Source organism: Prunus avium, chromosome 2, assembly GCF_965620075.1.
Source record: "Prunus avium chromosome 2, drPruAviu1.hap1.1, whole genome shotgun sequence".
NCBI lineage: Eukaryota > Viridiplantae > Streptophyta > Magnoliopsida > Rosales > Rosaceae > Prunus > Prunus avium.
This window is the reverse complement of record NC_142285.1, coordinates 39,242,525-39,253,751: the sequence shown is the minus strand read 5'-3', so window position 1 is coordinate 39,253,751 and position 11,227 is coordinate 39,242,525. Positions and strand designations below refer to the sequence as shown.

Below are 11,227 nucleotides of genomic sequence, written 5' to 3'. Positions count from 1 at the left end.
TCCATCTTTTGCCATCCGGTGAATCCTATCTTGGCCAATGTGTCCAAGTTTGAGGTGCCACAATTTAGTTGAGTTATCCACTTCTCTAGGCCTTTTAGGTCTAGGTGCATCTTTATCTATACAGTTAATACTACCATTCATTTCTAAATGAAAAAGACCATCAATCAAATTTGCATAAGCAATAATTCGATTATTATGTGAAATAGAACAAAGTAGTTTGTCAAACAAAACAACAAATCCGTCTCTTAAAAGCATAGAGACAGATATTAAGTTCTTTACACAACCAGAAATGAAATAACAATTATTCAAATTCAGGGTCTCCCCGGAAGGTAGATTGAGACGATAGGTGCCTACAGCTTTGGCAGCTACCTTAGTGCCATTACCCACAGTTAGCACCATTTCTCCTTTTCCGAGTCTTCTACTTCCTACTAGTCCCTGCACACAATTGCAAATATGTTGACTAGCTCCTGAATCAACTATCCAGGTAGAAGTATTAACTGTAAAAACTGATTCAAGAACAAGAGTGTTACCTTCCGAAGGCTTGTTCTTTAAGCTTGCGAGGTAATCCTTGCAATTTCTCTTCCAATGTCCATCCTTTCCACAGTGAAAGCAAGTTCCTTTCGGTTCCTTGCCTTTCTTTGTTATTTTTCTTTCCTTGGGTTTTAGAAAACCTTTCTTCTTCTTTCCCTTATCCTTACCTTTCGGTCTGGATTTGGAAGAGGAGGAAGAACTCTTTTCAAACACCGCAACTGTCCCTTTCAGCCCTTTATCCTTTGAGATATTCTTTTCAGCTACTATAGCCATATTGAGTAGCTCAGATAAGGAACTTTCCATCTTTCCCATATTATAGTTCATAACAAATTGGGAAAAATCTGATGAGAGGGACGAAAGAAAAAAATCTTGTTGAACTTCAGCATTAAATGGACAATCCAATTTTTCTAATTTCTCAAGTAATGATATTATCTTGAGACCATGCTGATTAACCGGAGTCCCTCTTGTCATCTTTGTGTTGACAAGTTCACATATTGTATTGAATCGCAAGCTACGAGTAGCTTCACCATAAAGCTCATTAAGGTGAAGCAATATGGAAGCACAATCTTCCATATCTTCATGTTGTTTTAGTAGCTCATCATTCATGGATGCTAGTAAGTAACATTTACCTCTACTATCATCCTTGACATGCTTCTCATAAGCAGTTATTTCTTCCTGAGTAGCTTCTTCGTCAGGAGCAATATGTGGTGGGGCTTGTGTCAACACATAATCAATCTCATCCATTTTAAGGACAAGTTTCATTTTGCGAAGCCAACCCGGATAGTTCGTGCCATCAAGGATGTAATTGTTAAGTATCGATGAGATTGGGTTTTTAACGGCCATTTGAAAAATTCTGCAACAACGTAAACAAATTTTAGTTTAGATCAATCTTCTACCAAAAAACTTAGGGTCTTTAAGTCATGATGGTATCTCCCACTATTTTTGGCAAATTTCATATCCCTCTTGAAATCCGAGAGTTTCCGTTGAAACTCTTAGTGGGGATGTGAGTCTCATTTTCATATAGTTTTCCTCAACCTAACAGTTTGTTGGATTGCTATCTTACTAATGAGAGGATACTCTTATCCAATCACATCATTCATGTGAATACCCATCACTATGGCCTCTAGAGAACTAGACCTCAACCCAACAGTTTGTTGGTTTCGTTCGTCTTAGTTAAGTTATTCCCACCATGCTTGTGGGTATAGGGTTTCAAGCATGACCTCAACCTAACGATTTGTTGGCCACACTCGTTATCTATCCGCACTACATCAAGTATGTGTAATAGGCTTCCCTTGGATGGTTACAAGTACTGGATGTTGCCTCACTGAGGTACAACAAAGTGTAAATGTGCCACCCAATAAGAGACTACCACGGTGGAAGGCCACAAAATAGCATTCAAAATGCCATTTCGCTTATCAACTTAATATTGCTTTGAGGGTAGTTGAATTGGTCTCATTTTAATCCAATTTTAATCCTGTTAAAATTACCTATCTAATCTCATTAAATGGTTCCCAATGCAACATATTAGTAGCACATAATACTCCCACTAAATATTTTAGAAACCATTTGCTTAAAATAGCGAGAATGCATGGTGCTACCAATTGGTTAATTATTGTCATTACCGAACATTCCAATTGCATTGGGCTTATAGGATGATTATGGACTTTCTTGTTGATCCAACACGAGCCACCATGTTGGATCATGGTCTTGGAAGGTGATTCATTTTAATTACGCGCGCATAAAAATAAATTAGGCATGAAAGCCATTTCAATATTACATAGCCAAATAAATTAAGCATGAAAGCCATTTCAATATTACATAGCCAATCAAAATGAATACATATCCAATAAGCGGCCAATCACATAGCTCAATTGTTTGGTCTAAGTCCATAACCATCCTTTAATTATTTAAACGCTTTAAACAATTAAACTAGCAATGTTAATACATGCTCTTGGGTTGCATACATATGTGGGTTTAATTCAAGTGGTAACCATATTCAAAATATATTTACCATGGAGTGAAAATGTTTTACTACAATAGCAAAAGTAATTGTGGAAATCTTTTAGACATAGTTACACTTATCATATATTGCAAGTCCAAAATTATTCATCAATTAATAATGGATCCAATGTTGATCCACTAGGGTGTGGGGTTAAAGCATGCATTTGTTTAACACAAAGTGGTGATCAAGATTATTCCAACAAGGTGAATAATCATGAATGTGACTAGGTAGGCCAACCACACTCACCAAAGTAATCAAAAAAAAATTTAGTGTGGTAGGCAAATAATTAGTGATATGAATAAATTGATCAACTTTTGCATTTTATATCAAATCACCAACATTTATACCTAGAAAGCCTCACACACTCACCAAAGTAATCTTATTAATTTTAGTGGTGGGTAAAAGTTTATTGAGTGGAAACATTTTTTGAAAAACTTTTAATTTTATAATAAAACACCATCATCATCTTTTGACCTATTTTGGTGGAAAATTCCACTAAACACAATCATCAAGATTAGCCACCTAACTTATGGATAAAAAAGATCCCATAACAAGAACATCAAGAACACCAAGAACATGCATATGAACTTATATGAATGTTCATGCTATTTCCGGAAAAATCCATATTCCATTTTAACCATCTCATGCTCTTAATATCATATATTTCATGAAGTTAAAATCATGGGGTTTTAATGCAACTATGCTCTAATGTTCATACATACATATATGCATTCAAAGAGAGCATCAATCATCAAAACACAAATCCGGAAATTCAAAATCCCAAACAACCCCTTTCACTCCATTTGATTTTTATTCAATCAAATCAAAATAAATCAAGTATAACTATTATACTTTTAAATGAATTCACAACCCACATATGCATCTCTAAACCCAAGAAACATATCAAGTTCATGACCTATGGCTCTAATACCAATTGTTGGTTTTAAAACATTTTTAGGAAGTTCATTTGAATATTAAACATGCATTTAATCAAATTAATCGCAGCGGAAGAATATGGTGGTTGTTTAAATTCAAAAACAAAACTTCTTCCAAGTATCTTAAGCCATGAACATTGATATGTTTTTCATAAATGAAAATTCAAGAGAAAGGATAAGATCTAATTACCCTTGAAGCAATTATATGAACCAAGTTGTGTTTTGGTCTTCTCTTGATGATTTTCCTTTGTTGATCTCCTCTTGATCTTTCTCCTCCTTGTGAGCCACAAAAGTATATGGCCTCTAAGTCTCCACACCAATGGAACCTTGAGATGAGAAGAGGTATCTTGAGAATACAAGGATGCTAGTACAAGATTCTCAAGATTAGTTTCAATCTAAACCACTTTGAAAGAAGATTGTGTTTCACTCTTGAAAACTCACAACTATCTCTCTTTGAGCAAGTTGGAATGGAAATTCCGATTTCGACCGATTTTAATTAGAAAATTTCTAATTTTGGTGAGTCCAAGTTAATTCCAACATCCAAAAGTTTTGAAATCCAAAATTGCGAAAAAAAAAATTGGATTAGAATTGGAATGTATTCAAGATTTCAAAATTTATATATTTCGAAATGTATTGAGGATTCAAGCTTAGACTACACATAATGACTAGTTTCATGTTGAATTTGATATGATATAATAACTAAATAGACATAGACGAGCTATTGAATAAAGGACAACAACATATAAGTGATAGCACATAATAGTTTTTCAAGCTTCTCCGTATGATTTTTCAATTTTGAGCCAATTTTAACCTTTCAAATTGTTAGACATGTTTAAAATTGTCAATGATTTTCCTAAAATTCCCAACAAAAAAAATCGAAACATGTACAAAAAATTTTCCTATAATTCAGAGGTTTTTTTAAAATAATTAGAATGGATGTTGAAATTTCAAAAGAATTGGAAAAGAATTGTCACTTCGAATTTTTTTGGAATGAAATTGGAATCCCCTAATTCCGATTCGATCAGCCCAAAAATAAGCCCTAATTGGATTAATAAGGATCCATATTTTAGAAAAACACAGGGTTTGGGTCACTCTCTCGTTCACGCTAGGAGAGCATTGACGGCTAAGGTTAGGGTTTCTCCAGTTTTCTTTACTCATTCTCTGCGCCGTCTTTCTCAATCTTCTTTGATTGTCTCTTTGGGTTCTTTTTGGTGAATTGGGTATAAAGTTCTTTTTTTTGGGGCTCTTTTGTTCTCCGTGGGGTGGCTACATTGGCTTCCTTTTTGGGTTCCCAAGGAGCCAGTCGCTAGTGAGGGTCTCCATCTTAACACTATGGAGATGTCCACTGCCTCTTCTACTTAAGGGGATGACAAGTATGTGGCACCAAGCGGGAATCAGAAGTGTGCGAAAAATGGTGTTGGGCATCTAATTGTTAGTGGCATGGATTTTTCTGGTAAGCATAGTTTTTGTATTGAGGATTTTGTTGACAAGGTGGAGGAGACCAGCCTCAAGGGGTCTACAAGATCTCCCTAATAATTCTCCTATGGAACATTCGTGGGCTTGGCAACTGATGAACGTTCCTACTATGAAGATCTTTCTTTGGAATTTTCTTCAAGCTAAGAGGCCAATCTTGGTCTCCCTTGCTTGTCAACTGGGGTTCTGGATCAAGAAAATTGGAAGTGGCGGTTGGTGTTTGGCTGGATCTGTTATGATGCTAACAATACGTTTTTAACTATGTACGAAGAACTATGATGCTTTCTTTAGATCATATGAGGCTTTCTTTGACAGTATCTGCGTAGTGATGAGATGTGTTTCAATGGTTTTGCGATTGGGTGATTCGTTGGATCTATTCTGATACCCATAGTACGTTTTTTACTATGTAGGAATAACTATGATGCTTTTTCTAGATCATAGGAGGGCTTCTTTGACAGTACCTACGTAGTGATGGGATGTTGTTTTAAGGGTTTTGTGGTTGGGGTTTAGGTTGGTTTGTTTCGTATAAGTTGTTTGACTCTTTTGTTTAGTCAATAGCATGGGTGTTACTCTTTCTTACTCCAAGATTTTGTTTCTCCGGGAAACAAGGCCGCCTTTAACATGCTAGTTTTTACCATGTAATGTTCCTTTCGGTTTAATGAAATACAATTTTTTCTAAAAAAAGATCCAAATTTTAGAAATGTACCACATCTTCTATATTAGTTAAATCTAGCTAAAGAAAAATATTTAAAAACATTTGGTGCCTAAATTTGTTGATGTTAAATTATAGATTGGGAATTTGGAGTAAACCACATTATACTAAAATGTAATTGACACAACATATATACATATATATATATATATATATATATATATATATATATATATATATATATATATACATTCATATTGTTGCTATTGCTTTAAGCAAAAAACACAATTCAATACCCCTTCAGTCTACTCAAAACTATAGATTGTTTTTTAAAAAAACAAACAAACAAACAAACCAACCAAGCTGAGACGGACCTGGGATTTCAACATAAGGTGGGCTAAATTTACCTAATGTACAAACCTACTAAAAAGATAGAAAACTCAATAGTATAAGTGAATCATTTATAACAAAAAAAATACACCAAGCTATGATTGAAACATTCACTTCAACTGAACAAAAAACTTCATTACCAGTGAGTGTTAAGAAGGCCTTTTTTTTTTTTTTGGGATAAGTTCAATGCATGTTCAACCTAGGTTTGAGCTTTGGCATCCATAATGCCAACAGGAGGAAAAAAAATTTTTTTTTACTTGAGTGGGTTGTTCGGTAGAAGAGAGAGAATAGGTTAGAAAAGGGTATAATTGAGTTTTGCTTTTAAAAATATTTTTTCAATTGGTGATGTGCTATGCTATATGTATTTTGGGCTGAAAAAAATTAAAAATCGCCTGGACTATAGCCCAGGTTAGTACCTTCTATGGTCTGTCCCTCTTACCCCATCAACTATACCTAAAACGCAATCTTAACCCATGTACACAATTCTACTTTTCTACTACTAGTACCTAAAACATAAATTAATATATGGTATACTGGTGAAATACCCCCTGAACTTGTACCTTACTTTCAATTAGCCCCCTATCCTTTTTTTTAGAAAATTAAGGAACCGATCTATTTTTTTTCGCCAATGTGCCCCTCGACGTCAGAATTTGGCACTTTCCATCCATTCTGCCGTGAAGATGGAGGGCACTTTAGTCCTTTCGCGTGTCCACGCAAGTCAACCCAGTGTAAATCCAAAAGTCGAAGGAGGCTAGGTCACTTTCAGAGAAAAAAAGAAGAAGAAGCAAACAAACTGACTGAGATCAGAGGGTTCGAAAGTTTGGGGGAATTGGGGATTTCACGAAATCGACCTGCATAGTGGCTGACGTTGACAAATCGGTGAGGTTGTCATACAAATCTTGAAGCAACACACCTGTATTGACCAAGAAAGATACCTGTCGAAGTACGGAGTAGTGGGCAGCCTCCCAAGTATAATAAGTCTTCATCTTTCCCTTTCTTTTCATTGTTTAAGTGGTTGTGGTCCGTAGGTTGTCTGTAGAATTGAATTTTTCCATCTTCTTGCCTTGCTGTAAGATTATTTTTAGAATAGAAAAGTGTGGTCCCAAAGTAAAGCATGTGCGTTGGTTTGTCTGTGTGTGGCTAATGTTAGTAAAGGCTAGTGCCGATTGGTACGTTTGTTGTAGTAAATTGAAGTTGTTGAGTTAATTATTTGTTGTTTGTAGGTGATCCAGAGTTATTTACAATTGAAATTCACCATGGAGGGTATTTTAAAAAAGGAAAGCATGTGGGAGGTACTGTCCAATGGGCAGACAATTGTAATACAGATCAGTTGTCAATGCAGGACTTATATGATGTTGCTGAATCACTAGGATACAACCACATAAAAGTCGATTATCGCTATAGGTCCACAACATTGGGTTATGTGGCAATTCGAGGAGACTTGGATGTGCTTGATTTTGTGCGTGAGATACCTGCATCAAGGGTTCACGGTTTGTACATCACAGAAAATCCAGAACCACATAGAGATACTGAAGCCTCTGCAGATGTATTTAACTTTCAGAATTTGCTTCAACCAGAATTGATACATGTAGATGTACAAGATGATGTGAACATTGCTGATGGTGCCGATGATGAAGCTGAAGAGGAAGATGAGGAGCAGCAGATAGATAAGGAAGAAGCTGTAAATGTTGATGCAGAGGATGATGACGAAGAGCGCCTGCAGTTCATAGATAGTGACTATGGGCAAACAGATGAAGAACAAGAGAGACAAAAGGGAGCAGAAGATGACACATGGTTTGATACGCATGTAGTGAAGGAAGCTGCTGAAGAACCACAGAGAGAACCTGGTGAAGTTCCAAGTGATGACTACAATTCAGAGGACCTTCTAAGTGTTTCAGAAGAGGGAGATGAAGTTGATGAAAATCCAGGTGTGAAAAAGGTTAGTCGTAGACGAAAAGCTCCTAGGTTCAAGCAATTCAAAAGGGATACTGATTTATTTAATCCAGTATTTCATATTGGCATGGAGTTTGCTAACATGGAACAATGTAGGGAGGCCATAAGATTCTATGCAGTTTCAAGTGCTAGGCCACTGAGATGGGTGAAGAATGACCCTCACAGGGTTAGGGTGGTGTGTGGAAGTGGAGGAAAGGCTAAAAAAAGGGTTTAGGAAAAAGAAATGCAGAAAAGAAAAAAAATGTGTACAAAGTGCTGAAGATGATGGTGGAGAAGAAAATGGAGAAAATAGTGGAGAAAAGGGTAAAGAAAAGAGGGATGTCAAGTGTGATTGGCTGCTATATGCATCTTATGTGGGCAAAGGGCCTACTACTAGGATCAAGACATATCAACCAAAGCATTCATGTGGAAGGATGCAGAAGACCAAGTTTGCCACTTCTTCTTGGCTTGCTCAAAGGTTTGATGAGGATTTGAGAGATAATCATAATATGTCTGTGACGGATTTCATGAAGATTGTGAGGAAGAATTATGGCATAGATATCACTGCAAACCAGTTTTACAAAGCCAAGAGCATAGCTAGAGAGAGAATACATGGAAGTATTGAAGAACAGTACGCAAAATTGTGGGATTACTGTGAAGAGTTGAAGACAAACAATCCAGGCAGCACTGTATTAATCAAGACTGATTTGCGTGGGGACAACCCAGTATTTAAAAGAATATATATATGTTTGGGAGCATTGAAGAAGGGCTTTATTGCAGGATGCAGGCCAGTTGTGGGTTTCAATGGTTGTCATGTGAAGGGAACTCATCCAGGACAGATTTTATCTGCAGTTGGTATTGATGCGAATAATGGGATGTACCCTATCGCATTTGCTGTGGTTGAAGTAGAAAATACCGAGACTTGGACATGGTTTATGGATATTTTCTTCGCTGATGTTGGGTGTGAAAATGGTAATGGTTGGGTGTTCATGTCAGATAAGCAAAAGGGTCTGGGGCAAGCCATTAGGGATTTGATGCCCACTGCTGAACACATGCATTGTGTTAGACACCTCCACAATAATTTTAAGATTGCTGGTCACAGTGGACTAGCATTGAAGCAAAGATTGTGGGCAGCAGCTAGATCAACTACAATACCCACATTTGAAGCTGAAATGGAGAAGATGTTATCTCAATCAGATGCAGCTTACAGATGGCTTCAGGAAAGGCCAGCAAATCATTGGAGTAGGTCACACTTCAGTACTCATTCTAAGTGTGATATGCTTCTTAACAACTTGTGTGAGTCTTTTAACTCAGCTATTATTGAAGCAAGGGATAAGCCTATTCTGACCTTACTAGAGAGAATTCGAAGTTATTTGATGCTAAGAATGGCTAGACTTAGAGAAACTGTTTGGACACATGATGTTGGTCCTAGGATTTTTGGAATTGTTGAGAAGCTAACAACTGAGAGTGCTCAATGCATAGCATCATATGCTGGTGGGGGGAAATATCAAGTTAATAACATCCATGGTGGAATGTATGTAGTGGATTTGGAGAGGCACACCTGCACTTGCAGAAAGTGGGACTTATGTGGAATCCCTTGTTCACATTCTATGGCTGCAATTGCCAGAACAGAGAAGAGCCCTTATGACTTTCTACATTCACTTTACAAAAGAGGTGCATATGACAGGGCTTATGAGAGTTATATATCTCCAATGCCTAGTCAAGAATACTAGAGAAAAACAGGTCATAGACCTATCAAGCCACCTCTTTACCACAAACAACCGGGAAGGCCTAGAACAAGTAGGCAAAAGGAACCTGATGAGATACGAAAAAATGCAACAAAGCTGAAGAGATATGGGATTCTCATTTCTTGTAAAACTTGTGGAGGTGAAGGTCACAACTCTGCAACTTGTGGAGCTGAAGGTCATACTGGAGAAAGAGGTGGAAGACAGGTATCAAGTTTGTGATTATGTCTGTTGATATGAACTTTGTTGAAGGTGCAAGTTGGTCCTTTATTTGTTATAAACTTTTGTTTTAATTTTTTGTTCAAGGAACAAGCTAGAGGCAAGGGAAGGGCAATAAGAGTTCGAGGCAGGGGAAGGGGAACAAGTATGCCAAGTGTTCCTGTCAGACAACCAGATCAAGCTGACACTTCAATCCAAGATAGACCTATTAGAAGAACAAAGCTTGGGGTAATAGCATATGTACTGATTTGGTTTCAATACTTACATTCAATGTTTAAACCAAATTTGGACTGATTTGCTGATTTTTGTCATTCAATTAGGCGAGAAGAGGGGGGCAAATGTCTGAACTAACAAGGCATCTTGCTCAAACTGGTGCTACCTTACCAGGAATTCAAATTGGGCATGCTTCTCAACCAAACTCAGAAAATGTACCTCTACTGAAAAGACCAAGGCCATGGAGAGTGTAGCTGAGATTTGCTGATTTTGGTTTTTTGGAACACCAAAACATTAGGACTGCTTATGTAATGGATATTTTTTGGAACATTTTATTTTGATGAATTTCTAGCTGATATGGTCCTAGGATTCTCATACTGATTTCAATGGATTAGTATTGGAACACAAATGTTTTGGTTGGATTACAGTTAGAACACATGTGTTGCTTGGATTCGTGTTGGAACATATGTTTTGGTTTAATACTGTTGCAACAGTTATGTTTGTTTGCTTGCTTATATGACCTTTTTTCCAATTGGAAACAAAATTGTCAAAACACAACTCATACATGCCATTACATTCAACAAAAAGACCAAAAGTCCATGTTTTACACATCTGCAACACAATTGATACACGGCAGGTGACATTGTCTTTGCCTATTTATAGGACAGATTACATACGCTTCTCTAGCCCTTCATTGTCTTTGCCTTTCCCATACATCAACCAAAAAACTATCACAAACAACAAACAAGACACCCAAAACCAAGGGTTCTTTTTCAGCTTCTCTGGCCGAGACTTTTTTGCATCTTCCAACATGTTTATTTTCCGTAGCAGCCCAGGTATAATTTGCTTCGACCTCTCACACATTTGTGGGTCACCCTATTCCCAATATCTACATCTATTCTGCACATTTCTCCCAACAAATTGATACCAAAAAAAAAAACAGAAGAAAAAAAGTGCATCAATCCAAATTTCTACTCAACAACCCAAATTTCAAATATGCAAACCAAATTTCAATTATAAACTTACCCTCCCACAAATGTAAAACCTCCTCCCTGGATGTGCAGCAGTCCAAGATGTTTGGATTTTCGCAATCTTACCACAGTAGCAAACGACTGAAGGCACCATCCATGAACTA

At 36.9% G+C, this 11,227-nt stretch overlaps 1 pseudogene across 1 annotated transcript; it reads left to right on the top strand.

Annotated features, from left to right (window-relative positions):
• Nucleotides 1-7,263: 7,263 nt before the first annotated feature.
• LOC110756594 (uncharacterized) lies at nt 7,264-10,586 on the top strand (annotated as a pseudogene). The gene is made up of 3 exons (XR_015833621.1): nt 7,264-9,867; nt 9,967-10,107; nt 10,200-10,586. The product of XR_015833621.1 is annotated as an uncharacterized LOC110756594 (transcript).
• Nucleotides 10,587-11,227: the final 641 nt, after the last annotated feature.